We start from the raw sequence: 27495 nt of genomic DNA on the forward strand, positions 1-27495 counted from the left end.
CTGTCAAGTGATGATGGACCTGGAACTTTGTAGGCACCATCAGATGGGAGACCAATTAACCACAGCTCAAGGAGCCCCTAACAACTTCTGGCGGAACCCTAGCTGAAAATGACTGATCTAAAGGGTAAAATGTATATATTTTTAGGTATGCTGTGTGAATGGGAACATATAACAAACATATAGTGGGGTTTTCTCAAATTCGAAAAGTGTCTGCTTTGACATTAAACACAATAATTCCAGACTAGGTAGGACTGGAGGACATGGCCTTGTTAGGAGGGATGAAAGCGGTTAGAAGGAAGATTGGAAGAAATCACTTGGCATATAAAGTACATTAGATAACAGTATTTTCTATGTCAGTGCTAATTATTATAGCATGATTGATGTATTTCTATCTTACGGTTTAATTTCTGATGGTAAGAAATGCCTAGTTACTAAGCAACCTGCTGTTTATTGAACAAATTTGGGTAGGCGTTGTGTGGAGATCATAATTTCATACCGAACGTCAATTGTGGGAAAATGTGCACAGTGCCAGGACTTAAATGCCAGACAATTTGTTGGGTCTTGTGTTCAGTCTCAATAAGAATTACACTGTTCATAAATAAGGCTGACAGGTGGAATTGTTCTGCTTTTTAATGCAAAAGGTAGTTTATTGTTCCATACATTCATTCACGTAGGGTGATGGTCCCCAGAAATTGTGACACACTCATAAGTTATGCTGTTGAGCGGCTGGTAATAACTCATTAGTGGTTGTTAATGTATTGCAGTCTTAAGGTGACTTCAAAATTCTTAAAAACAAAAGGATCAACCCTGCCGCCGATCAAACACCGCTCTCCTCCACCTACAACCAGTGTTTTACTGCTTTCAAATTGTCTTTATTTTCATCAAACTGATAGATGAATAACATATTAGAAAGTGGCAGGTCATCTTTATTGCTTTAGGCAGTAATACATACAGCCCCAACCCACATCATTGCCAACATTCCAAGCAATAACCCAGGTGGCTACAGTAGACATCAGGGGATGCAGGGACCTGGGAATCGACCACTGGCTCTGATCCATCAAGTAGATAAAGTGGGTGACATAATAAATTACATACTGTATATGATGAACATGTCACTAGCAACTAGCAGCAGTTTTGTTATTCAGGGTCCCCCCCGTAACAGTTTTATTACCTGATCATGGCAGTAGATCTGTTGTATTTTCACTTCCTATAATAGGACAACACAGTTCGCTCTGCAGTTAAATCACATAGAGTGTTGTCACACTGCGATTGGGTAGTCTCAAACCATGTAATCCTACATTGACTGTAAAGTCCAACCACGGGCACATAAAAAACTGTTCCTTGCAGCAGGGCTGTGCCCACACTGCAAGGGTTAATTGCTCATTTATGTCTAGGGGAATAATAACAGAAAATATACTTACTCGATCCTCTGCTCCTTCCCCCCCTAGACTAGTCCTTGCAGCTTCTGCACCCCTACATTCCCTGAGGTCATGAAGACCAGAGTAGGGTCCATAGACCTGCTTTGGACGTGAGGATGCCGAAGGACAGTCCACCATGGCAGGGGAGCACTGTCTGCTGGAGGATCAGGTAAATAAAACTTTCCCCTTTTCCCTAGACAAAATGAGCTGTAAAGGGGGGGGTCTGGGGTGTACAGCACCACTGCAAGGGATCATTTTTTTTATCTGCTTGAAGTTGGGCTTTAAGAAATGTCAACAAAATTAAAGCCAAACTGGTGATTACACTAAAAAGGCCATTACAACAGTTTTTTTTTCTTGTGGAAAAATGGTTTAGGCTGGGTTCATACTCTTGCACTGTGGTAACACGTATTAGCCCTGGTTCACATATATGCAGCCGTGCGTGTCGCGTTTTGCGCGGGCACGAGAGCCCATTCATTTGAATGGATTCCCTTGCCCTACAGCACGCAGAGAAGAAATCCCTGCACTTCTCCTGAACGCGCAGCCCACACGGGAACCTCGGGTCCCAGTAAGGTTGCGTTTTCCAGTGCGGGCGGCATGCCATTAGAACTAATGGCACCCGTCCACGGGTCCGCATTTCTCTGTGCGGGTGGTGCGGCTGCATGGATTTTCGTGCAGATCTGCAGAGGCACCACCTGCACAGATGTGAACCTAGCTTAAGTGTACATTAATGCAACATGCAAAAACGTGTTTTGTGATTTGATGCACTGTGATGCCATTCATTCTTAAAGGCACCGAAACGCACCTTAAAAACAAATGTACATTGCAGCGCAGCACAATGGACAGTAATATACTACTGTGCGGTGTGCAGCATTTCATGATACAAAAATAGTACAAGCACCTTTTTTTGGTGCAGTAAGCAGGCCATTCAAATGAATAGACTGTCTGAATGCAACGCATGTAATGATCAGGATCACAAGCAGCAACACACATGCACTAACTCAGTGCAACAGTGTGAACCCAGCCTAAATCATATGAATCAGTACCCCTCTCGATTTTACACAGCTTGTTCCAACCCCTACAACTGATACCTGTGCGGGACAGCTTGGCCTGTTAAAAGAAGTGAAAAAAAAAAACAGCTATTGCCAGGATCAATAGGTAATAATTCTATGTTGGGGGGGGGAGGGGGGTGTAGCTGAGAAATACGTAAACAGCTGTGTTAATGCTAATACATACTGCATCACATATGTATTTTCTGATTTTGCCCATGGTACTATTAGGCATGCTAAAGTCACCTTTCAGGCACACGTGTTATAACTTGATAGGCCACTTTAGCTTTCTCTATGAACCATGGCAGTCATTTGAATTAAACTCCATGGAGTTGATTTACTAAAGGCAAATAGATGGCTCACTTTGCAAGGGAATTTGTCCCGGACTTCCATCATTCAATCATGTGCAAGCACAAAAAGCTGTTTGTTTGTTTTTTATTTTCCTTGTACAAGATTGGGTATTCTTTGCAAAGTGAAACTTCCTTTGCAAAGTGAACAGCCTATTTGCCTTTAGTAAATCAACCTCAATATTCTTATCCCACGTCTTGGTAAGAACATCCGATTGTAATATCTACATAACAAATAATATCCATATTATGAGACGTATACAAGATCATCAGTCTCAATGGCAAATACTAAAATACAGCTCTGTAAATTGTTCAGTCCTTTTTGTGGCTGATGTGAACATGAAAATTTGCATATCAGTTAAGGACATTAATTTGTATTTCTCTGAGTGTGATATTTCATGGAAGCAGGTGTGGCTTCTGATCATTTACATCATGCAGTCCCTTAGATCACAGTGCGCATGTTATCAAAGCTGATTGGTGTATTGTGTTGTCTACACAATACTGCTTTGAAGGCACGGTACCAAAATATTCATATAGTATATTGCACACATTCCAAGCAGTGTGCTCATACTTGTATATCTCAGCAGCTTGAAGGACTGGTACTTCCATTGCACAATGACTCACCAGCATCACAGTAAGGGAAGTCTTCTACCTTTGAGGCCCTATCAACAAATATTTCTGCAACAGCAGTACATTGCATATAATAAACAGGTTCAAAAGATCATCCTGCATTTATAGTGGTTTTAAAGTGTTGGGTGGAGAGTTTCGGTGCATCACATTTGTGACTGGTTTCCGTTTGCACGCTTTAAATTTTAAAAGATCATGTTGACTTTGGAATCACCATCAGCATACCATACCATAATCATCCATGTCCGTCACATGCATTATCGTAAGCCTCTGACACATTGGAAGGGATCTGCATGTGGACTTTACAGGCAGATACTGAACTCCCAGTCTTGTGTTCACAAGGAACTAAACTACTTTCCTAAGAGTTCTACAAGATCCCCTGAGAAACTCAGAGTGGTACAGTATACAGAGAGGAGCAGAGTTGTCCCAGGCATTTCCTGATTGTTAATCATGTTTTTTATTGTTCTCTGTGGTTTGAAGGGAGGATAAAAAGTCCATCATGAGCTTGGCTGTTTTTCTGGGTCTTTCCATCACTACTGAGTGACCACAGTTCTCTAGGATCTCCACCTGGCTTCCAGGTATGGCACTGGACAAGACTTCTGCTCCAGAAACATCCAAGACCTGTGACAGAGGAATAATGAATGAAACATATTAAAGATGCAGGGAAATCCATAAACTGGAAGCGGTGGTTAGCTTATGCACTGGTTATAGAACGTAGAACTAGTTTGGGATGCTTTGGAGTTTGGGAACATTGTTGGACATTCTAAAATTACTGTTAGTTTAGGAAGCTTTAGAGTTTGGGGGCATTGTTGAACATTATAAAATAGAATTTTACCCTGCGACATGATCTAACATGCTGTACACCCAGGTATGAAACAAAACTCACTTAAAGTGTTACTAAACCCGTAACAGTAAAATCAGTCTGTATATGCAGTAAAGCATGCGTGTTATATTCACTGTGGAACCTAAGGGGCTAATAATCTACATTGTGTAAAAAGGCTGTTTGATCCTGTATTCTCTGTTCCTCCCCTTCTTCAACTGTCCCCAATCCATGTGCTGATGGTACAGAGCCCTAGGAGTCACTCTGCACATGCTCAGTTTAGTGTGTATTGCAAGAGAGTTTTTTTCTTTGGGAGGGTGTATGTGATCGGCAAGGGGCCAATCAGCACTGTCCAGACAGAGGGTTAGGGGTTATGCAGCCTCATAGGACAGTCAGAGGAGAATGAAAAGTCCTCCTTCAAGCTCTAACCAGTGCTCAACTAGGCACTGATAGAAGTCACAAGACTGCTATATACTGCTGATGAGAAAAGGTATTTAGTAGTTTATATTTACTAAAATAATAACATTTCCATGTTCTGTGTTCTGTGGGAGACCAGATATAGTGAATTCAGGGTCCTGGATTTAGGAACACTTTTAACTATGTTTCTATATACTATACATATGTCACAAATAGAGCAAAGAGACCCACCTGGTCCTGTCGACCCCAGATGATCTGGGTGGGAACTGTAATTTTGTCCATGCTTTTTTGAAGAATGCGACGTGATTTTTCAGCAACCAAATCTAAAAACACTGAACAAAATATTGCTTGTTAGTTGTCACCATTATCAACTCAACAACAATATGCTCACAATTAAAACATAGCTAAACTCAAACACAAAAATGTAATAATTAGCAGCTTACTAAACCTTAGATGGTGGCTGCGATAGTTTCCTTTTTTCAAGACTTTTTTTTAACTTTATTTTTTAACTTTATTTTTATATGGTATTCGTGCAAATAGCACAGTTCCTATCCCTGAGTGGGGTGATGGGATTAGTAGTTTACATTAGTAGTTTACATATGAAAGATAGCATTTTTCTTGGTCTTTGTCGAAGTACTGGTAAACTGTAAAATATTACATTTTTGTTCTTAGTTATGATTTAAATGGGGCCTTTTGTAGAGTAAAGCTGGATATACACTATTGGAAAAAGCTGATACAGTCTCCACTGTATACAGTGCAGATGGAGGAATCTTCATCATCTAATTGGATGTGGGTGCTGATTGGCCAACAATTTTCCACTCTATTTTATTTTCAGCTCTCTCCCTTTTTTATGTACTCTTAAAAGTATCAATGTCCTCATGCTTCACTATGGGATTCCCCCCCCCCCTTTTTTTCCCTTTTTCTTTTATACGTCATGGATTTTGTGGACAACCTTTCTAATCTATTTTTTTTATGTTTTTGTGACTCTAATGTGTAATATATGTAAAATGATTTGATATAATTTTTTGCAGTCATATTATTCAGACTTCTGATTGGATTAATATGAATAAGCCCATATTTTAGTGCCTATCCCAAAGAAGCAACCACATATAACGAAACATGTTGAGTTTAAGCACTGTGTAAATCTGTAAGATTGTGGACTAGCGTAAAGCGGGCCATAGATGGATCAAAATTCAACTGGTTCAGCAGGGACCTGACAAATTTTGATTCATCTATGGGCAGGTTGCTGTACAGAAGCCTGTCTCTCAATGAACTTCTTTTGGAAGCCTGTTGACAAATTGTTGCTTGATCAGTGTTGCTGGCTATCGCCAGAGGTCCTGATGAGTGTATTCTGATGGTGCGGATGCCTTTGTGGATGGGGGAATTGATTTATTTTCTTTTGTTTAACCCGCTGATAGAACGAAAGAAAATGTATGCATGGCCAGCCTTATTTATTTTAGATGAAGTCTGTTTACTATATATATATATATATGTTAATTGCATTCATTGTTTACATACAATAATATATGTTTTTATTCTTTATAAATCACTGTGTTTGCGGAAAATAAAACCTTCCCTGGAGGTAAAAAGTAGCAACGTCTTTAGACCTTATTCAAACAGGCTGTTAATATGGGCGCTTCTGGTGCATTTTTCCGTTCCCCCAAAAGCCTAACAAGGCAGCAAGAGGGGATCATACACACTATTTAACTTGGCTTGTTGTATTGGCAGGTGGTGCTGCCTGTCAAACCTGTCCATTAAAGTTCATGGGACAGTGCTGCACCTGCAAGTCAAATAATGCTTGGCTTGTAGTTCTGGTGTGTTCGTTCCATGCAAAATTGACATTTGGCAAAAAAAAAAAAAATAAAAAAAATAAAAAAAAAAAGGCATTCAGGACTGTACATATTTATCCAATATGGATCACTTTTTAAAGACTGCTGCCATGTGAACCTAGCCGAATACAGTAATTTTCTAATCTCTTACAGCAGATAGACTGTCACTTACACGTTCTGTAAAATTCATTATGAGGAATGCGAACATCAACGAGTCCTTGAAGCACCTAGGAATAAAAATGTTTCAATTGGATTAAACATTAAGGATGTGTTACTAATTCAACTTAGAAATAATTAAGTGCAGACTGGTTTCATGGCTTTCCTCTGCAGTTTTTCTCTTTTTACAACACTGGGGCTATGAATGTAGCAGACAGACACTCTCATAGCACTTCCTTGTAGTTGAACTAGGACCTTTCATTAAAGAATATAAATCACAGCAATTAATTATACTGTATGTGCATTCTTAGATTGTAAGCTCCAAGGATCAGGGCCCTCCTAACTCTCTTGTATTGAACTGTATTGTCTCCCGTTATATTGTAAAGCGCTGAGCAAACTGTTGGCGCTATATAATTCCTGTATAATAATCTGTATCTGCACTTACAGTTTTCTCTCAGTCCCCCTGCAAGGGCCCACAAATACCTGTTGAACCTACCAGTGAAATCAGCCAATGCAGCTTCCTGTGATGGTGTGGCAATGATGCTGCATTGCTCCTGAAATCAGGGCTGAGTTGCCACTCTCAGGTAGGCTGTGCCACCTTGCACTACAGTGGGTTGAAAAAAATGTTATAGACAGAGGGTCAGGGGTTATGCAGCCTCATAGGACAGTCCGAGCAGAATGAAAACTCGTTCTACAAGCTTTAAACCAGTGCTCAGCTAGACACTGATAAAAGTCACAAGACTGCTATATACTGCTGATGAGAAAAGGTATTTATCAGTTTATATTTACTTAAATCATTGCATTTCCATGTTGTGTGTACTGTCGGAGACCAGATATAGTGAATGCAGGGTCATGGGTTAAGCAACGCTTTAAATTACAAGTAAAAAATTAAAGATTTGCCATCTTAAAGGAAAAGGTTAATTGTGCCTAAGCAGCACTTAGAAAATACTACCATTTTTAATTCCTTCTCCAAAATAGTGCACATCCTGACATGTGACTCTGCCTAGGCACTGCTGGATCTACAGCCTCATTGTTGCACATATGTGAGAATATTTAAGGTATATCCTACCCACACCTGCCTCTAATGACTGATCTAGTAATTATATTTGAATTGAGTTTGGTGATGTCACTACTGCTCCCTCATTGTTCACCTGATGGCCTACTGGAGAGAAAGCTGTAGGAAACCAGAGGATCTACAGTGCAAGGATCTCCCTGCTTCTGCTTCCCTCATTCTGCTGATCTGTGCTTCCTCCACCTCTGTTGCTGCTTCCTGAATATCCCCATCCCACACCAGTCATAAGATCACAGCCCTCAAAATGGCGGGAAACAAAGCCCTGTTCTACTACCAATTGCCCCCTCCAACAAGACACAAGAGAAAAAGGTATGGTAACACAGCCCTGGGAAAATTATCATCTTTTTTGTGCACAAAAAAGGATTAGGATGGATTAGAACTTTTGGCAAAATTGGAATAAGGATTAGGTAAAGGTTTAGATTTTCAGATGAAAACGTAGGTTAGGTCAATTGCTGAAGATTATAGATCACAACGAGGTTTGGGGTAAAATCACATGCATCATAAGCAGTAGTGCCAAATATATAGTGGCAAGGTACAGTTTATTTGTACAAAGATTTCAGGAGACGGAAATGTTTGCAAGGACTGCCAATGCTCCCCAGCAAAATTAACTGCATCTGTTTTAAGAAGCTAAAAATCAAAGCACATATGAAAACCACCAAACCCTTCAGTCATCTTTTTCACATACTGTCTAACTCAGTTGTTCTCAACCACAGGACATGGCTGCGGCCCACTGCTGGGCCCTTCCTTCCTTTCTCCCAAGCCTCCAGTCAGCTTTGGATCCCTTAACCTCCTACAGTGCCTCCCAGCTTCCATAGTGCCACCTAACTGCCCATAGTGGCCCACAGTGCCTTCAAGCCTACTATGAGCCCTCAGCCTCCACAGTGCCCCCCAACCTCCCACAGTGCCAACTAGCCTCCCACAGTGCCCACAGCCTGCTGTAGAGCTTCCAGACCTTCAGAGTGCCCTCATACCACATCAGTGTCCCACAGTGCCCCCCAGCTTCCTCCCGAAACCTCATCCCCATCACGGCCACCAAGTCTGCTGAAGAGTCCCCCTACCAACTCCAGAATTCCCATCCACAGTGACAACCAGCCCCATCCAGACCCTTCCAGACTTTCAATACATGTTTTGTATTCCCAGTCATAGTTTTGGCTACATTTACTGGGCCCTGATCTCAAGGTTAAGAACCACTGGACTAACCTATAATGAAACTCCTAGTGTCTGATGCAGTGGATCAAGTATATAACAATGATGTTTACCCAGAAGCCTCTTCCTCAGGGGTACAAACCTAGGTAACATTATTGGACAAACTGTCTGTCTCTCCTAAATACTTGATAGAGGGCATTTTGTAGGAAGCTTTGAAATAAACACAGTGAGTTAACTCTGGAATTGCTGGAATGCTAGCCTTGAAACAAAATCCTTCACCTTTATTTTAGTCTCTTTGTGTACATCTGATATTGTTCCCCTATAATTGGTGGATAGATCTACACACTTGGCGCAGCAATACATCCTATTATCCTGTGATCTTCACATTTTCTCAGCTGGATTAATTTCTTGGAAATATTCTCTTTTTATCTCACAACAATTAAGGTTATTTTCTGAGGGCTACAGATAATGCCATTGGCTTTTCATGGTTTAATAATATATGTATTTATTTCTGAATGCCAATAATATGTCTATTGTTGACTACAATACCCACATATTTTCTATGTGCCCTAGTGATGACTGGCATTCTTCCAATTTGAAAAATGTCAAATCACTGCTCTAGTGTGAATGGGCCCTAATATCATGGGAAACTGCTTGCTATGTATCTGTGCAAAATAAAAGTCCTGCTTTTAAGCAGACAAGTTTAACATAATTCAATGTTCCTTTAAAAGAAATCCAGGGCTACTTTGCCATCCTCACAACTCATCCCTGCACCAGGCATCAGTGACATATTTGGAGGTATTCAAATTAGAGCAAACAGCTACAGGTGTACAACTATACTTCTGGGAGCTGGAAATTAAGGCATGGAGGTTCCATTGTTGTAATATTCAAAACATATCGCCATCAGGTTCTGGCCCTAACTAAAATACATATGTAGTGCCCCCTATGGGTGCTAGAGAATTAAATTCAGTTTGGCTCACAGTAGTGAAGTAAGCAAGTCTGATTGTGTTACTTTAGGTCAGGCTAGAGGACTCTACTGGTCAGGTCTCTAGTACATCCCCAAGGTTCTGGAGTCTTCCAGGATATTCTTCAAGCTACTGGGCGGAGGGGTGGAGACTGAGATCTGCATATCCATGGGAGTCTGGCCAACCCCAGGCAGGAGGCCTGGCAGTGTGGCAGACAGACCCATAAGTATGGAAGAGCCTTGCTAGCAGCAGGAGTCTGGGAGTTGGATGAAAGATGGATTGTTGAGATGCTTTCGTATAGCCTGGGAAGGGACTACAGGGAACTGGGACCTGCACCACAAGTCCTATCCAGAGGGTACCTTGTTCAGCATGTAGGACTAGCACAGTTACAAGGCCTGAACAAGCAGTCTTATGCAAAACCATAGGATACAAGGGAGAGGGCTGCCAGGTGCCATACATGGAATTCCTTGCTCTGAGATACTCTTCAAGGCAGCCAGGTGGGTGGGTAGTTTCCAGCTGGGGTCTGAAGAGATTTACTTAAAGGGAACCAAGTGCTCCTTTAAAGAGACTTTGTAACTGATCCATTAAGAGACAAAAGTCACTTTGGAGGGAGTAGAGTCCAGGATCCATCCTTTTTGTACATAAAATAGGAAGTTTGTCATCAGAGTTGCTGTTTTTAAGTCAAATTTGGCGTCCCATATACCAGGGCCCAAAATTATCACTCACCTGCTCGCATTTGGCAAGTGAAAATAATGTGGGGCGAGTGTGTCCACTTAGGGCACCAGGATAGGAGCGGCTGCTGACATTCCTCCGGTGCCTCTTCCTCCCCCAATGTTTTGCTCTCTCTCCCTTCTCCCCCACAACTCCGCCTAAGCCCTCCATCTGCTTGTATTTCCTGCATGTCGGTACGGGACTCAATGCTCTTGTGGGTTCCTGATTGTGCACTGGCTGTGTGGCGGCTCCCTGCGGGAAAAGAGTGCTCTCCCCCGCCTAGGGACTTCACTCCTCTGAGACTCTGCTCCATCCCCAGCCCAGTCTTGTTTTATTATGTCTCCCCCCAGCAGCAAGAGCAGGAGAGGAGAAAGCCAAGACAAAGAGCTGCCAGCTGGATGTGTAATAATGGGCTGGCAAGGTAGCAAACAGGAATACAACTGAGCCTGCAGATCAGAATCGTCCCTCATGTAAGTGGATGCTTACCATTTGGAGACACCTGATGTAAAGGGGGGCTCTGATGGGACACCCAATGTAAAGAGGGACTCTGATGGGGACACCCGATGTAAAGGGGGACTCTGATGGGGACACCCGATGTAAAGGGGGACACCTGATGTAAAGGAGGACACTGATAGGGACACCTGATGTAACGGGGGGCTCTGATGGGGACACCCGATGTAAAGGGAGACTCTGATGGGGACACCTATGTAAAGGGGGACACCTATTTTTGTACCTTAATTCTGCATAAAACATTTAACAGTGTAATTTCATGAGATAATTTATGGGGGCATGTTTAGGGACGGAATTAGGAGCGGGGCAAGGTAGGGGTTTGGTAAGGCAACTGGTGGCGAGTAACTCTTAAGGCCTGGCTAGTAGTTTTGAGCCCTGCCATATACCCCTAGACATTATCCAAGTTGTTTACGTGAAATAAAACAACAAAAACAAGCCCAAAGGACTAGATACTGACTCTGAATGGAAGTTGAAAAATGTGTTTTGCCTAGCTGTGCAGCTATAGGGGACCAGAAAACTCAGTGGCTCCTTATGGGGTAGTGCCACACATATCACTGATGTGGATTATACCTTCAAAGTGGAACTAGACTCTCTCAATCCACATGAACTATTTTTAATCCTTTTTCTGCTAGCAATAGTAAATAGATAGGAAGGTATATCATGTTTACTCATTTTAAACTTTTTTTTTTAACGTCTTCAGTTGCTTCCTGGTTCCTGGCCTAGGCAAAAATCATTTCATGAATCCCAAGAGTCTTCATTGCCATTATATTATTCATCTGGAGGAGGGAAGCAATGAATTTCTCAACTAAGCACACCCTCCTGAATTCACACCTGAGCAAAGGATTCCAAGAACTAAATGCTGCTCCATGAATCATCTGCCCTTACTGATGATAGCTACAGCTAGAAATGCTGGGGGGTATTTTTCAGAGCAATTTCTCAACAAAATAAAGCATGGAGACATAGTTGGATGGGTGTTGTTTGCTTTTATATGAATATTAATTAATTATAGGTCAAGTTTTTAGGGTGGAACATGTAGAACGTTCCATCTCCTGCACCTTCTTTCCCCCGATCCTCTCCCTCCATGTGACATCAGACAGAGGATCCACTCCCTGCACCTGCTGTCACTTTTTAAATGTAGCACGGCTGTGCAGGGCTGCGCTCACACAACCATATCATTCATTCACAGTTTCCTGTGACTGAATAAACTACAAGTACTGTCACCCACTGTGGCAGACATCTTTGCAGTTTAAATGAACTGTGTGCTTGCTGATCAGCATGCCCATAGTTCATTCACACTGCATACAGAGGTACGGGCAACAGAGCTGCACAGTGTGTGCAGCAGCCTGGCACGGCACCTGCGATCAGCTCCCAGTTTTATAAACCATGTCCCATTTAAAAAAAAAATAATGCACATTTTTTACCTGCAAAAAAAATTTGCATTTATTATTTTTATGTAAAGGTGAACTTAGCCTTTAAAAAACATTTTCAGTTTAAGTTCTGCTTTAGGTTCGGAATTATGACAGGGAAGTTTCACTGCTGGAGTATCATTTTCATGACATTTTAGAAAAGAGTGGCTCATTGGGTCCAGCCCTAACCAAAATATCACATTTCAGTGGAATGGCCCTTTAAATGTTACTAAACCCAGGACCCCGCATTCACTATTTCTGGTCTCCCACAGTACACAGAACATGGAAGTGCAATTATTTATTTTAGTAAATATAAACTGCTAAATACCTTTTCTCATCAGCAGTTAGAGCAAACTTCTAGCAGTGTCCAGCCGAACACATGTTAAAGCTTGTAGTTTTCATTTTGCTCTAGGAGGATGCAGAACTCCTGACCTCTGTCTGGACAGTGTTGATTGGCCCTGTGCTGATCACATGCACTCTCAAAAGAAAAAATAAAAACCTCTCTAGCAATACGCACCAAACTGAACATGTGCAGAGTGTCTCCACACCATATGTCTTATCAGGAGATAAGAGGGGGAGACTGGAAGAAGGGGAGGATCAAGGGGAGGATCAAAGTCAGGATCAAACAGCGTTTTTATACAATGCAGAGGATTAACCCCTTAGGTTCCACAGTGAGTATAACAAGCATGCTTTACTGCATATACAGACTGATTTTACTGTTGTGGGTTTAGTAACACTAAATGTAAAAGGTGTAACTTCTATGTTTCCTATAGGAATTTCCCATACAGAAAAGTTCCAGATAAGGAAATGACCAGGTTTCCTAGATACAGTTTTGCCTCCTTTCTACTCAGATAGACCAGAGTTATGTATTATGGCTGAGGCACTAGCTGAGAGCCCCCAGACGCACACATGGTTCTCACGGTCAATCCCTGCTACCCACTGCCATCTGTGCAGACCAGGCTGAAAATAGCTCAGATTATGCTGTATTATGAAATGAACATTAGCTCGGTCTACCCATACGAAGAGAGATTTTATCAGCAGCAGATCTGAAAAAAACGTCACGTGGTCAAATCTAACAAACAACAGCGTTTCCTGGACTGTCATAAATAAAAATGATGCTTGAAAAACTTTCTTGCCACCAGGTGCTTTGATGGGTCTCATTTATCAATATGTCTGTTATGTCTGGGGAACAACTAATCAGATTCAAACCAGGAACATTACATTTGGACAGTGGATGGTTCAATTACTGTCTCTGGGCAATACATAAAGTTCTCATTGCAAAGTCTATTAGGGGAATTCATAAAAGTGTCTAAGGTGTTCTTTAAAATTCTGATGTGACTCCACACAAATGTTGGTGCGGGCAACAGATTCATGTAGCTATTGTAAACAGGTTCTCCTGTACTGAGAATTACTTATTCTGATTTTACTGCACACTGTGAGCTTTCCACATGTGCACTAGAAGCTGCAGCAAGTCGTATCAAGTCAGCTTCATTTTCTGGCTGGAGGACATCAAGCATCACCTAGCACTTTTTTCCTCAGCCTGCCTGTCCTTAGCCCACCCCTTATTGGATTTCAAGTTTTTCAGTCAATGAGGCTCAGCATCACATGCAGGCATTAGCACCGCTTCCTGTTTTCAGGAAGCTATGCCTGCACCCTGTCAGCCCCTCCCACCTGTCATGATCTGCCAGATTGCATAGAGATACACAGAGACCAGTCATGTCACTGGGTCTAAAATAAGATATGTAATGAAAACAGAAATGTTTTATTTAAAAGAGTTTCTTAACCCCTTCACGCCTAAGGGTAAAACAAATCTAAATGCCTAAGCACAATTTTGCAACGTTGACATGTGTTAGTAAAGCTGTACATATCATCACAACTACTTTGTACATCCAGGTGAATTATACCTTGTTTTTTTCAGGACAAATTGGGCTTTCATTTGGTGGTAAATGGTAATGGAGATCTCCTGATTTTTTTTTTATTATCAAAGGAAAACTGGCCCAAAATAGTAAAAAAAAAAAATACTTTTTTTTTATTTAGCAGTGTGTTTCTTGCTACTACCATAACCTACCACCAAAGAACAACCCAAAAGAAATTCTCCAGCTCTTGACGATCGCAGCGATACCATATATGTGTTTGTTATTTGTTGTTTGTAGCCGTAGTACAGCCAAGAAACAATAGCGCACATTTTGTTTTTGTCTTTTTTTTTTTTACCTAAAACACACAGACACTGACATTAACACTAATCCTGACCTTTGACCCTGACCTTGACCCAAACACTAACCCTGGCACTGAACTAGATCAAACCTTGATCTAGGTATTTTTTCTTTTATTTTTTAATATTTATTTATATTTTTTTTTATTTTACAAACATTTTTTTCCCTCTATGCCAGGAGTTAGAGATACAATGTATCTCTATCCTCCATTCATAGAGAGAGAAAAAACAAGGGGGCCGTGCTGTACAGTGACTGATCACTGTGATAGCCAATCAGAGGCTATCACAGCGATCATGTGACCCAGAATCGAGAGTCCCGAGTCCCGATCATTAGAATGGGACCCGGTGCTCTCAGTGCGGTGCGCTCTCAGCACAAAGACAGGTGTGCAAATATGCGACCCCACCCTAAAAAGCCCAGTTCTGTGAGGCCACATATTTGTGTTACGTCGGTGCAAAATGGTGCAAATAAAAATGTTGCTGAGGGGGGAAAAGGAGGTGCCAGAAAAGGCCAAAACTACTAGATTAAACTTCAGCTTTAAAGTGATTGTAAAGGCTGAAGGTTTTTTTACCTGAAGGTTTTTCGTGCAGCAGCCCCCCCCGCCCCCCCCCCCAGCCCTCTCAATACTTACCTGAGCCTTGCAATCCAGCAATGTGAATGACAGCCTCGGCTGTCCTGAGTCTCTGCCTCCTTATTGGCTGAGACAGCAAGCGGGAGCCATTGGCTCCTGTTGCTGTCAATCACGGCAAGTCAGCCAATGAGGAGAGGGTAGCTCCGTGTGTGATTGGACACACGGAGCAGCGGGTGTCCCCATAGCAAGCTGCTTGCTGTGGGGGCACCCGACAGACAGGAGGAGCCATGAGAGCCTGTAGGGGACCCAAGATGAGGAGGATCCAGGCTGCTGTGTGCAAAACCACTGCACACAGCAGGTAAGTACAGACATGTTTGTTATTTTACAAAAAAAAAAAACCCTTTAGAATTGCTTTAAATATTGTACTCAATAGTCACAAAGAATATAAATGCACTTTGTGTTCCTCAAATGCTTTTGCAAACCCAGTTATTACCTTATTAAAAGTAGCAGTGTCATCACTGCTGTGCTGTACGTGTGCAGGAGGGACCCAATAGACCTGATCACTTGTGTTTAGACAATATTTGCTTATCCCAAAGTTGCGTCTGTTTAGAATAAAAAACTGTCTTGTCTACAGTGATAAATCTGAATTTGTAAATCTGTCTCAGATGTTTTCCCAGTTTCATTGGTGCAGTGGAGGTCCGCAAATAAAACTATTGCACAGGCTAAATGAGAGGCAACCTGATCTGAGTCTATACGGGCTATACGGGCACAGTGGCTAAATGGTTAGCACTTCCTCCTGGCAGTACTAGGGTCAATGGTTCAAATCCCAGCCACGGCACCACCTGCCTGGAGTTTGCATGTTCTCCCTGTGCCTGCGTGGGTTTCCTCCGGGTACTCCGGTTTCCTCCCACACTCCAAAAGACATGCTGGTAGGTTAATTGGCTCCTGTCTAAATTGGCCCTAATATGTGTATGTATGAATGTAAGTTAGGGACCTTAGATTGTACACCCCTTGAGGGTTAGGGACTGATGTGAATGTACAATATTTGTATGTAAAGCGCTGTGTAAATTGACGGCGCTATATAAGTACCTGAAATAAATAAATAAATATTATATGTGTCACCAATTTACTCAATAAATGTCCCCCAGTTCTGTGTAGTCAGCACCATTTACCTGCTGTGGAATCTTAAAGCGGACATACGAGCACAGTTTCATCATCTGCTCCATCTCTTCTGCAGTGGATGGAATGAGGGGGATTTTTGGATTTTCTTCTCCAGATTCTTTTAAGTCCTGTAGCTGTTTCAGGAATTTGCTTTCTGTCGGATACTGTAGACCTAATCATTGAGAATTAAAAAAGACAAGAAAAATAAACAAGAAATGGCCACATTTCAATACATGTATGGCAATTCCTGTTCAGGAGAAGTCGATCTATCGATTGACTTTTCATAAACGAGATTGTTGGAAATTCCCTGCTTGATCAGCCATGCTGCCAATGGGCTGCAGCACTGATCAGTGTATTCTGATGAAGGGAGAGTCAGCTGTCAGATTACAAAGACACAAGGGGAGGATTTTTCCATTCACCTCGACTGTGTGGATGGGGAAACCAGCTCAGTTTTTTTCTGAGTAATGAATGGCCAGCCTTAGATAGCCTTTTATTTCATCAGGTTCGGTCAGCACCAACTCGCAGAGATTCATTACCCCGCGGAGTAATAAAAACCAAAAAAAACTGTCATATACAGTATTGACTTTTTTTGGTTAAACGTGCATTAATTTGACTAATATTGGCTTACTTGGGGGTTAAAGTGACACCATCAGCACAGACTCACTTATATAGAATTACATACCTGCTGAAGGAAATCACTGTACTTTGGGTAGACCCATTTGTTGAAAAGCCGTTTCTATGCTAGTTACTTGGCACTGCAGGTATTTGACCGGTCAGATGGGTGGAATACCTGGTTCCCCACAAGCTGTGGTTCTTCCTGTCAACTCATATGTCCTGTAGTGATGTATGAGACGACGGGAAATCCACAGCATGCGGTCAGGGAACAGGTATTTCACACACCTGGAACTGGCAGCGTTTTAACAAATGGGCCACTGAAAAGGTATAGTGACTCTTGTATTAACATGCTTGTTTAGAATTCTATAAAATGAGTCCTGTGTCGACAAGGTCACTTTAAAGAATAATTTGAAAAGCAGATTTACAGGTAGATATAAAAACCTCATAATAAATCAAATTCTGCAGTCATTAAAAAATCCTTAAAGCTGAACTTCAGCCGGCTTCCAAAAGAAAAAAAAAAAAAAAAAAAAAACACTCGATATTGCCTCTTCCCAGTCCCCCATTCCCCACACACACTCCTTGCTCATAAGCATTCTGTAGCTCATTTTCAAATATAAATAAAGTTTATAACACAAGCTATGGACACGGGATGCATAGGTGTTCTGTCCATCTGTATGCAGGCAGCCCAATTTATGGGCAGCACAGCGGCGTCAGACCCCCAGCCCTTCTCACCAACTTGTGACTGAAGGACTAGCCAATCTAAAACCGCGCTGTCACGTGCGTAACAATGCCACGCTCAGCTACAACCTGCACAAAGATTTTCCAGCTCACTGGACCACAATCCATGTGCCGCAGCCTGAGAGCGATTGTTACTGGGTCAGGTTAATTACGCAATTAATCCTTCACACTGCCACCACCGCCTTTTTGTACAGAGTAGGAGGAAACTGGCCAATCTTAGTAGTAACACTATGATGTTTGAATAAGCATCTGTATACACACTGCCACCGCAGGCAGATGTATGCAGAAGTTTAAATCACACAGTAGCGCTCTTCAGAGACAGGGATTCTTGGTTTGCATTAAAGAGCTTTAGAAACAGTTAAACACTTTTCAGAAAATAGGATTTATTACTAAAAAGGTCAAAATGGTGCAATAAAAATATTTACAGAAAAAGCTGTAGCATATATATATATATATATATATATATATATATACAGAGAGCAATAACACAGCAGAGAAGTTTAGAGAGGTAGAATACTTGCCAGACTAATGGGTTTCAGCAGATTCAAGGGTCCTGAGCAAGAGGGTACCGTTTCTCCCAAAGTTGGTTCCTGATGTGAAGAAATCTCTTCATCTTTTTCCCCAGGCATACCAGCCTTTTTCTAGGAACCCAGCAGGGTGTCTCCTTAAAGCAGAGAACCAATTGCCTCATTTGGGGAGGGGTGTTTAGGCGGGGAACTCAGGCTATGACCAAATCCCTCTCAGTTTATATCATGGTCAATAACCTTCTATAGGTGCATGCAGCAGCCTAGCCACTGGCAAGATAATATTCAGAATGATATTCTGAACGTCCAGACACCAGATATGACATATCTGGCTGTGACGGTTAAAGAGATATAGCTTTCTGCTCCCGGGTAGACGAAATCTAGGGGTGTAAGGTATCAGGTGACTTGACCTCTCTGAATATATGCTTTGTATTCTTGTACGTATTTCTTACGAGAAATTATGAAAGTGTATGGTCTCCAAATGAGATGTTTTACTGCTATCCCGGAATGCTTTTGAAGTCCAGTGACTGACGGGTTTATAGCTTTACGATCAGCTTCAGAGCAAGGAGTGGGACAGACACCCTGGCATCAGCTAATTGGGTTTACAACCATGAAGGGTATCCAGCTGTGCCCTGTGCACTCCTGAACTCAGCCACACCAGACCACCTGCCACTCAACAGAAAGGGAGGGGGCTGGTTTTGTAGTGAGAATGACACAAGATGGAGGATCTTTAGCAACATGGACGTCCGCGTCCATATTTGTGCGCACGATTGCTACAGTTAGCACTTCCGCCTGGCAGTACTAAGGTCATTGGTTTGAATCCCAACCATGTCACCACCTGCCTGGAGTTTGCATGTTCTCCCTGTGCCTGCGTGGGTTTCTTTCGGGTACTCCGGTTTCCTCCTACACTCCAAAGACATCCTGGCAGGTTAATTGGATCCTGTCTAAATTTTCCCTAGTATGTGTATGAATGAATGTAAGTTAGGGACCTTAGACTGTACACCCCTTGAGGGTTAGGGACTGATGTGAATGTACAACATATATGTAAAGCGCTGCATAAATTGACGGCGCTATCCAAGTATCTGAAATAAATAAATAAAATAATATCTATTGGGATGCAGTGGCTGCCTGGACACAGCCACTAATACCTATTGTACATCAGTGTGGGTGCTGGTGCATTTGGGTGTGTGTCCCTGAACTCACACTGTCTGCATTCTGGGATACACATCTGCACCCGCATGGATGTCAAATTGGGCGCAGTGGCTGTGTCTGTTCAGCTGCTGCATCCCAGTTGACATGAAAGGGACTGCCTGCATGCAGATGCACAGTCCTGTGCAGGCAAACACACCCCTTTGCTTGGCTGCATGCTTAAGTACATAAGAAAGTCCTTTTCGTGTCACAGTGCTCTGATCTACAGAGTTGAAATGCTGGTACCTCTAGGATTTGGGTGGTGAATAGTGAAGGTAAAGTAAAGGCATCAGAAAGCAAGCAGTGAGATAACATTTAGGAACAAGTGGTGGTTATATAATCATTTTTATGCCTATGAGGATCTGTAAAAACATAATTAACAGTTTTTGTAATATAGCTACACTATTTTTTTTTGTTGGGGGGGGGGGGGGGGGATTTAAAATTATATATTTATTTCATAATTTAGAAAAACAACTTGAAATGCTAAATAATTATGAAATACTTATACTTTTCTATTAAGTACACCCTGTTATTTTTATTAACATGTGCCTACAAAGTCGACAATAGCCTGTCAGCCTGTAGGTCATATACGTATCTGACATTCCAATTGATACTTTACATAATAACATGATTAAGGGTTACATTCATACATCACAGGAAAGCACAACTGATCCAGCCCAGAAGTGGTAAACATGTGATTATTGGGACTTACCTGCAGGACAAATTAGAGTCAAACTGCCAATGTCTTTTGGATACTGAGCAGCGTATACCCCGGCCACACTACCACCCATCGATGTACCAACAAGATGGAAAGGCCTCTTGTTCAGGTTTATGCTCTCAACAAACTGTCAAGGAAGAAAACGTGTTATCCTAAATATGACACATTAGCTTAATGCAAATCGGTTTTGCCGGTAGTTTTCTGGGGGAGGCTCCGACACCACAGAACAACACAATTGTAAGTAGCAGCAGTTGAAGAACATGGATGAGACTCTATAAGAGGCAGACAAATGGTACAGGTAGAAAAGAGGAGTAGCCAAACACAGAACACGGGGAGAAGACATAGAAGGCAGAGTAGGAGCTGATCTTTAACCAGGAGGAAAGATGAAGAGGAAGAGAAAGAGCTTATCATAGATTGGAGACTAAAGAGAGGAGGAAGAGTGGGAGCTTATTGAGGAAGCAGGAAAGAGAGCGGAAGCAGAGTGAGAGCTTATTGTGAACAGAGGGAAAGAGAGAGGAGGCAGAGTGGGAGCTTATTGAGGATGGCTGGAGGCAGATTGGGAGCTTATTGAGGATGGCTGGAGGCAGATTGGGAGCTTATTGAGGACGGTGGAGAGGCAGAGTGGGAGCTTACTGTGGACCATGGGAATAAGAGAGGAGGCAGAGTGAGAGCTCATTATGGACTAGATAAAAATGAGAGGAGGCAGAGTAAGAGCTGAGCATGTTAAGAAGTAGGTGCTATGCCAAGAAATAATCCCCACAAAAGGTGGAATGTCGGTGCTCTGGCTCTGTGTGTTTTCCCAGCAGAGATGCAACTGAATGATTAAGATTGGTATAGCTGGCACTCGTCTTCCCGAATAATAAACTTTATTGAACAAGTAAAATGTGCATATAAAATGGCTTACGCATTTTGGCAATAAGCCTTAGTCATAGCCATGACTAAGGCTTATTGCCGAAGTGCGTAAGCCATTCCAGAGCCAGGAAAAAGAGGGGAGACAGAGTGGCAGCTTTTCATAGACCAGGAAGAAAGGGCAGAGGTAGGAGTAAAGAAAGGAATATGGGGAAAAAAAGAAATGAGGCAAAGTGGAAGCTGATCATGGACTTTCTGAGGAAAGCAGAGGAAACAGAGTGGGAGCTGATTATAGATTTGGGGAGGAAGAGGAAGGTGAAAGAGCTGGAGTCAATCTTTGACTGGGGAAGACAAAGATGGAAGATGGGAGCTGATCATGGACTGGGGGGGGGGGGGGGGGAGGGAAGGCAAAGTGGGAGCTGATCATGGATCAGGAAAAAGAAAATAGACCAAATGGGAGCAGATTATGAATCAGGAAAGAGATGAGAGAGAAGGCAGAGTGTTTGCTGCTCATGGAATAGGAGGTAAAGAAAAAAAGGCAGAGTGGGAGCTGATCAAGGCTCTTAATTTATGTTAAGTACATGTAAAAGTGCATTAAAAATGATCTGTCAGAGAGGAATAACCCATGAAGATTTTGGAAACATTTTCATTCACCATTTCCCATTGACAAACAACAATTGCTTTAAAGTGTACCTGTCAGCTTTACTTACGTTACCCATAAACAATACAGTGTGGTCGATTGTGTGAGCACTATCTAGAAGCCAAATTTTTATTCTCTTTTTGGAAGTTGGTTGCATAACATTAATCCTTGAAATCCTTTTCTAATGACCCATGCACACGATAAGAAAATTTTGTGTCAATTTCCGTACGAGGAACAATCGCCAATTATCTGATAGTTAGTATTGTGCTTTCAATAGCCAATTCCGACTTTTCGGACAACAAAAACTGAGGGTGCAAGCTATAAAACTTTTATTGTACGTAAACACAATGTCCGATTTTCATTTAATGTGTACAGTAATCATATGGAAATAATTGAATAGAAAAAAAATGAGCGTGATCAGAAGCAAAGAAGGACCCTACACTTCCTCTTCTACTAGTACGTAGCTACATTTGCCTACTTTTTCCTTTGTCAGGCTAGCATTTTCTCACAAGTCAATACCATTCCGACTACATCATGATTTGCGCTTTTATGAAAAATCAGACATTTGGTCGTCCAATTTTCTCATTAAGCTTTAGAACTACAGAGGGTGGTGCCCAGAGCCAGGAAACACTTGGCCTGATGTTCTGAGTGATCAGATTTTGGGTTTTTAACAAAACATGAATACTGACATTCAAAGGGATTTCATAAACATGGTAGCTAGCTGGACAAAATGAATGCCAAATGTAGGCAATAAAAGAAGTACTTCTGAGCTGTATTTTCTAAATTAAGAGGTAAATCTTGATGGCTTGGAGCATACCTTTGAATTAGTAACATTTTCAGGTAATTAGGTTACAATGGTAGTACATTCAAAGATGAAATGATAATTATGACATTAATTCACGAGGATGTGTTTTGTTAAATTCATCACAACTTTGCCTGAGCTTTTTGATTCTATTAAGTGAAAGATGAAGCAGATGGAATGTAATCATCTTAGACGTGGCATGACAGGGAAGATTTTAATCTGGGAAGAATTAGGGAGCAGTGGCAGATCTGTAGAAGAGAATGTGACATGTGTTTATCAGCAAGAGCAATTTATCAGAGTGCTGTTAATGTGATTTTGTTGTTCTTCCTCACATCAGATTTACATTCACAAATACATTTATGGAACAGTTACGTAGTTGTGTTGAAGCTGGCTTCAAGGTTGAGCAGAGCTTAGGGGCTCACCAGTCCTCTGTTTTTAAATATCACATCAGATGATAATATTTTAGAAAGCCACAAACTAATTCATAGCTGTGAGCACTGCTGTCATCAGGGGAGAATTCTGACCAAATAATTACATTAGTTAGGCATTGCATGTGATGATCTTCAAATGAATCCTACAAAATAAACTTCAGCTCATGTAGGGTTCAGTATGAAGTACGTTTCGCATTTCAAGCCTAAGTTTGCATCTCTTAAAGAGTAGCTCTCGTCCATGCCTTACATTTTAGTTTTAAATAGACTGAAGAAGGATTACAATCTATGTCAGATTTTTTACTGCTGTCTTCTTTCAAGTTGAAAATGGTTGTAAACCCTTACATATACCCAGAGAAGAGAATAGCCTCAGATGATACACAGAGATGATATGTAAGCTGTACCTGTTTATCTGCAGCCCTCTGTCTTGTACAGCCTTCTAAAGTATACACTTTACACAGAATTTCTGATTGTCAGAAGTTGGGGGGCTTTGATGTCACGCTCCACAGCACAGAGGGAACAGCTGTGGAATGGACACCCCCCTCATCACAGTCTCATAAGGAAACATGGACAGCTGAGGCTGTCTATCACAGGCTGTGTCCTGGAGCATCCTTCCCTTCCCCCTGGATCCCTTGGAGTCGGCATCAACTGTCAGAAGTGCAGATAGCAGAGGAAGGAGAAAGGAGACAGAAATCACACTAAGTGTTTTGGATTGAGGCATGTACACACTATAGAATGGTTTGCTTTGTTCATTTTTTTATTTCGGCAGTGTACAACCACTTTTCTCATTATACCTTGTCTCTGGAATAGCAGTCACCAGAGAAAAGTCTTCAATAAAAACACAGAGACAGCAATATAAACCTGAGATAGGTATTAACTCTTCCTCCTTCTATCCAAAAGTAAAATAAAAGGGCCTCCTACCTAGACATTTGTTCATGTGAATATTGTTGAAGGAGAAAATCATCTCATTTAATTGTTATAGTTTCAACAGAAATCACATTACTAAATAACTAGGTAACTGGCCCCAAAGTAGGCAAAAGAGGATACCCAGAACAGCATTTTGTCCTGGATAGAACTTTATGTTAGCCCATCTTAATTCACCAATCCAATCCACCGAGAATGGTAACTTTTAAACAAAGAGTGATGCATTTTCATGGACACAGATTCCCATGACAGGCCAGATAGTAGGTGTTCCTATGGAGGTGGTTCACATACATGCAATTAAACTGCACTGCGTTTTGACTGCATTTCTAAAAGGAGTCCTGTGAGAGTTTGGAGCGATACACTACAAACTCACAGCTCATAGAGTATAGTGACCTTCTGAGATGAGAGGAATGGGTTTTTGCATAGAAGAGGGAAAACAGAGGAGGAAAACAAGAAAAAAAATATTCTGAACCAATGGACTGCAGACATAGTACAGGAGATGACCAGAGACTGCAGACACAGTACAGGAGATGATCAGAGACTGCGGACATAGTAAAAGGAGATGACCAGAGACTGCGGACATACTACAGGAGATGACCAGAGACTGCGGACATACTACAGGAGATGACTAGAGACTGTGAACATAGTAAAGGAGATGACCAGAGACTGCAGACGTACTACAGGAGATGACCAGAGACTGCGGACGTACTACAGGAGATGACCAGAGACTGCGGACGTACTACAGGAGATGACCAGAGAATGCGGACATACTACAGGAGATGACCAGAGACTGCGGATATACTACAGGAGATGACCAAAGACTGCGGACGTACTACAGGAGATGACCAGAGACTGCGGACGTACTACAGGGGATGACCAGAGACTGCGGACCTACTACAGGAGATGACCAGAGACTGCGGACATAGTACAGGAGATGACCAGAGACTGCGGACATAGTACAGGAGATGACCAGAGACTGCGGACATAGTACAGGAGATGACCAGAGACTGCGGACATAGTACAGGAGATGACCAGAGACTGCGGACATAGTACAGGAGATGACCAGAGACTGCGGACACAGTACAGGAGATGACCAGAGACTGTGGATACAGTACAGGAGATGACCAGAGACTGCAGACCTTTGGGGAGGGGGGGGGGGCGGGTACCCGAATTTGACAGGTACCCACTACTACTTCCGTGTAGATGTCCTCCCCCCTCCCTCCCCGTAGTATTGTGGGACATGCGATAGGTCCCTGAAGACTATGGGGCCATTCAGAAAGTGCAGCGCTTCTCACGCATGCACAGTGGGCACCCGGCTGTGAAGCGCAAGCTGTTACAGCCGGGTGCCGGCACTGAAGATGCCGGCGTGAGGGAGAGAAGACGGCCGGTGAAAGCGGAACACCACTGGACCGCGGGACAGGTAGGACCAAGGAGCGGGTTCTTCTGCACAGTAGAGCCAAGCGGCCGGCCCGGTATTCTGACACAGCAGCGGCGGGAATACCAGGCCAGCCGCTCCATATTCGCTCCATAAGACGCACACACATTTCCCCCCATTTTTGAGGGGGAAAAAGTGCGTCTTGTGGAGCGAAAAATACGGTATGTGTTTTGGGTACAATGGCCTTTTTACTTTCAAGATGAACAGTAAAATATAATCTCAGAATATAAGAATGTTCCAAAATCTTATAACCTAAAACAACATGAAACACCCCCTCCATCCACCCCAATCATTATTAGTTAATTCACCCTATTCCATTTACAGACATAACATAGTATAAGCAAGTACCTGGTGTATCCGGTTCACCTGTCCGATGACTGAGTAGTCATCGAAGGGTGAGCGCGTGGTACCTTCATGACCGGGTAGATCCACACAAATCAGATGCAAGTTCTTAGGAAGGAACTGTAAATAAACAGCATTTCTAAACGGACTATATTCACATCAGCAATATACAGTATATATACAGTACTGTGCATAAGTCATAGGCAGGTGTAAGAAATATTGTAAAATAAGAATTATTTCAGAAAAAGTGTTAGTTCCACTTATCAAAATGGAAAGTAAATGAGCAGAAGAGAAATCCAAACCAAACAAAAGTTTGGTGTGACCACACTTTGCCTTCAAAACAGCATCAATTCTTCTAGGTTGTACGCTCTAACAAGAAGGGCCCTCTGTTTCTTCTGGTACCAAATTGTATTAGAACTGTAATGTCTGCCTTAATTTTGCAAAGCGCTGCAAAAACTGTTGGTGCTTTAGAAATCCTGTATAATAGTAATAGGTGCACTTGTACTCTTGTTTTTGAAGGACCTCGGCAGGTAGGTTGTTCCAAACATCTTGGAGAACTAACCTCAGATCTTCTGTGGATGTAGGCTGCCTCAAATCCTTCTGTCTCTTCATGTAATCCCAAACAGACTCCATGATGTTGAGATCAGGGCTCTGTGGGGGCCAAACCATCACTTCCAGGACTCTTTACACTTTGTTCTTCTTTACACTGATGGTAGTTCTTAATGACATTAGCTGTATGTCTGGGGTTGTTGACCTGCTGTAGAATACATTTGGGGCCAATCATACGCATCCCCGATGGTATGGCATGATAGAGAAGTACAGTTGTGACCAAAATTATTCAACCCCCACTGAAATTGAGTGTTTTGGCCAGTTTGACATTGCTTTTGATCATTCAGTCATCTTGCTTACATTTACATTAAAGAGGCACTTGTAGGTCAGACAAATATAACATAACAGTTATAATGAAATAACCACAAATGTCTTTTCTGTGCTCACAGCATTATCAGTTTTATTCAACCCCCAAGTGACATTCAATCTTAGTACTTAGTACAGCATCCTTTTACAGTTATAACAGCTTTTAAACGTGAAGCATAGCTTGACACAAGTGTCTTGCAGCGATCTACGGGTATCTTCGCCCATTCTTCATGGGCAAAGGCCTCCAGTTCAGTCACATTCTTAGGCTTGCGCACTGCAACTGCTTTCTTTAAGTCCCACCAGAGGTTCTCAATCGGATTTAAGTCTGGTGACTGCGATGGCCACTCCAAAATGTTCCAGCCTTTCCTCTGCAACCATGCTCTAGTGGACTTGGAGGTATGCTTGGGATCATTGTCCTGTTGAAAGGTCCAACGTCTCCCAAGCCTCAGGTGTGTGACGGACTGCATCACGTTTCCATCCAATATCTCCTGGTACTGAAGAGAATTCATGGTACCTTGCACACGCTGAAGCTTCCCTGTACCTGCAGAAGCAAAACAGCCCCAAAGCATGATTGACCCTCCACCATGCTTCACAGTAGGCAAGGTGTTCTTTTCATCATAGGCCTTGTTCTTCCTCCTCCAAACATAGCGTTGATCCATGGGCCCAAACAGTTCTAATTTTGTTTCATCAGTCCACAGAACACTATCCCACAACTTTTGTGGTTTGTCCACATGGCTTTTGGCATACTGCAGTCGACTCTTCTTATTCTTTGGAGACAGCAAGGGGGTACGCCTGGGAGTTCTGGCACGGAGGCCTTCATTACGCAGTGTGCGTCTTATTGTCTGGGCTGAAACTTCTGTACCCACATCTGACAAATCTTTTCTCAGTTCCTCAGCAGTCACACGGGGACTTCTCTCCACTCTACGCTTCAGGTAGCGCACAGCAGTCGAAGTCAGCATCTTCTT

The 27495-nt window shown here is 42.3% G+C and overlaps 1 pseudogene across 1 annotated transcript in view; it reads right to left on the reverse strand.

Annotated features, from left to right (window-relative positions):
• Positions 1-612: 612 nt before the first annotated feature.
• LOC149461165 (monoacylglycerol lipase abhd6-A-like) overlaps positions 613-27495 on the reverse strand; it is a 31389-nt pseudogene continuing 4506 nt past the window's right edge. Inside the window, exons 3-8 of the transcript XR_016312945.1 lie at positions 25622-25735; positions 20190-20322; positions 16424-16584; positions 6677-6731; positions 4907-5007; positions 613-4059 (exon numbers count right to left, since the gene is read on the reverse strand). The product of XR_016312945.1 is annotated as a monoacylglycerol lipase abhd6-A-like (transcript). The remainder of the gene's footprint in view (positions 4060-4906; positions 5008-6676; positions 6732-16423; positions 16585-20189; positions 20323-25621; positions 25736-27495) is intronic.

This window comes from Staurois parvus, unplaced genomic scaffold, assembly GCF_062004578.1.
Source record: "Staurois parvus isolate SC_StPar_1 unplaced genomic scaffold, SC_StPar_1.0 ptg000209l, whole genome shotgun sequence".
Taxonomy (NCBI): Eukaryota; Metazoa; Chordata; class Amphibia; order Anura; family Ranidae; genus Staurois; species Staurois parvus.